The sequence below is a fragment of the Bactrocera latifrons genome, unplaced genomic scaffold (genome assembly GCF_001853355.1).
Source record: "Bactrocera latifrons isolate USDA-ARS-PBARC rearing strain unplaced genomic scaffold, ASM185335v1 scaffold_665, whole genome shotgun sequence".
Taxonomy (NCBI): domain Eukaryota; kingdom Metazoa; phylum Arthropoda; class Insecta; order Diptera; family Tephritidae; genus Bactrocera; species Bactrocera latifrons.
The window spans coordinates 32,580-35,359 of NW_017537340.1; the positions used below are offsets into that span (position 1 = coordinate 32,580).

At 34.6% G+C, this 2,780-nt stretch overlaps 1 pseudogene; it reads left to right on the forward strand.

Annotated features, from left to right (window-relative positions):
- The first annotated feature begins 291 nt into the window (after positions 1-291).
- Positions 292-1,568, forward strand: LOC108975547 (annotated as a pseudogene).
- Positions 1,569-2,780: the final 1,212 nt, after the last annotated feature.

The following is a 2,780-nucleotide window of genomic DNA, read 5'->3' on the forward strand; positions in this document are numbered from 1 at the left end:
GCTCGTTAAGTTTGACTTTCGTGAGAATAAAGACTTATATAAGATGGCACACCAACACCAACTTAAATCGCTAACCAATACACTTTAAGGCGGGTATTGTCACTTGCGAAGCGAGTTTATTTGGCGAAGCGATCGCTTTGGCGAACATACCCCAAATTTGCATTGTGAATGGCGAATAAACGTATTCGCTAAAATATGTCGTTGCCATTCATAAAAAAAGTAGCGCCTTCATCCGAATTTGACATTTGTGTCATTTATACTTAAAAATATTTATTATTATATCAACTGAAATTCGAAAATATATTTAATAACGCGGATCTGTATTTCGAGGATAATTACGATGTGGAAACGCGAACTAATCTTCTTCGACAGCGCCGTTTTATTAGAGATAATTCTAATCCTACAGAGCTACGTAACACGGTGTATGTATCCAGTTCAATTATAACGAATAATAAGAAGTTTTTGTTCAAYGTACACGTATTTGTAGATTCGTTGCGAATTTCCGCTTAAACAAGGACGCATTTATGTATGTGCTGGATAAAATCAAAGACAAATGTCATTGTCGGATGTCGTCTTCCATAACGCCGATGTTAAAATTGTGTGCCGCGCTCAGATTTTTTGCACATGGCAGTTACCAACAGGCTATAGGGAATGAATTTTAGTTAGGAGTTGCCCAGCCAACAGTTTCCCTTATTTTAAAAGAGATCATACCCTTTTTGGAAAATGAAATTGGTCGTACCCATATAAGCGTAGATATGAGTGAAGAAGAAAAGCAGCAGGCAAGGAGCAAATTTTATTCAAGATCGGRAATACCAAATGTAATAGGCTGCATCGATGGAACCCATATTGCAATTTATGCTCCTACCACAAACAAACACCTCTATCTAAACAGAAAAGGATTTTTTAGCATAAATGCAACAATTGTGAGTTTTTATGAATTTAATACAGTAAAATTGGTATAAAATTTTTATTGTATTTTTATTACAGGCTTGTGATCATGATATGAATATCCGTTTTGTGGATGCTAGATATGCTGGTTCTACACACGATTCGTTCGTATGGAAATARTTCTCTAAAGGCATGTTTAGAGGCAGCGCATCAAAAGGGATATCAGAACTCTATTTATTTAGGTATTCGCAATATTTGACTACTGCGCAAGTTTAATCTTGACATATGAATATTGAAAACAAAAATACGTTTGCAGGTGACTCCGGATACCTAAGCCCTTATTTATTAACCCCTTTCCGTCATGCAGAATCTGGAACTAGGGAGCCAATTTTTAATAAGAAGCACGCAAAAGCGAGAATGTTGTTGAACGTACGATTGGAGTTTTGAAATGCCGTTTCAGATGTCTTCTCAGTGATAGAAAAATGCGATACGATCCTGCTAAAGTAACATCCGTTATTAATATATGCTGCGCCTTGCACAACATTTGTAAAAAATTTAGAATCGGTGATCCGGAGGATGCTGAAACTGATGCCGTTGTAGCATTGGAACCAATTAATGAAAATGGCAATGGTTCACCAAGAGAGCGCCGCAGAAGACAAATTGCTGATGCTTTGATGTAAATGAAAATATACCGACTTCAGTGAATAATATATTGTATTCTTTTATTTTATTCAATACTTATATAATATTCTTTGAAATTCAATATTACATAGATAATAAATATATAAAAATTACAAAAACTACATGCTTTTAAATTAAATTAAAAAAATCACAGATTCAATTCCGTCACTTACAATAATAAAGTAAAAATAAATTCATCACATGTTTTCTTAAAAAAATCTCAATTTCAAGTTCGGTTAAAATATGAAATAAAAAAAAATTCATCACATTCTTATGAAATAAACTATAAACTAAATTCAATCTATTTACAAGCACCCTATTTAACCTATTTTTTTTGCATTTTTAATTTTAAAATTTGTAGTTTTATTTCCATCTTTTCTTTATGTCTTTTTTTTTCTAAATTTTCTTCCTTTCTTCTTTCATTTTCATTAATTTAATTTCTTCCTGTTTAAGTTCATATGTTTTTCTTGCATACCGTGCAATTTCATCTATTTTTCTTTCCATTTTTGCAATTTTGTTGAAAGGGTGTCGAACTTCGGCTTGCTTTTCAAACGCTTTCATCCGAATGACTTCACGTTCCTCTACTGTCATTCTAGGACGTCTGCTTGAGGATTGCGATGCCAAATCCATGGTTCGTTGTGTTTCCTCGGTCGTCCGCTCTTCTGGCTGAATTTCGCAAGTATTTACTGCAGTTTCTACTTCATTTGAGCCATATGCTAAGCCTGTAGGATTTACAACCGCCTGAAGGTGAAGAAACTCATCCACACCTTGCTCTAATGGAGATAAACTTTGCTGAGCATAAGGTCCTAGTCCTGTGGCAACAGTTTCGCGTCGGTTTGTCGCTATTTTTTTATTTAGTTTCAGTTTATAATCTAACCAAACCTAAATGCTACACATAAGTAACTTCAACCAAACACATTAATTAAATTTTTACCTTATTCCACTCGCGCCCGTTTCGCAATGGTGGACCAATGGCATTGAGTTCGGCAGCGAACAGATCCCATTGCTCTGCCCTGCTTTTCATTGTCGATCCAAAATTCCCCATTCCTCTGGGGACGTCCGGATTATTTTCCATTAACGCAACCGATTTTTGGAATTTCTGCGTTGTTGTACGTTTTGTTCTAGAAGTGTCGTTTTGTTAAATATAATTAAAAAATTACAATTGCTCAAATAAAGATAAAAATTTRCTTACGTCCTTTCCATTTCAGATA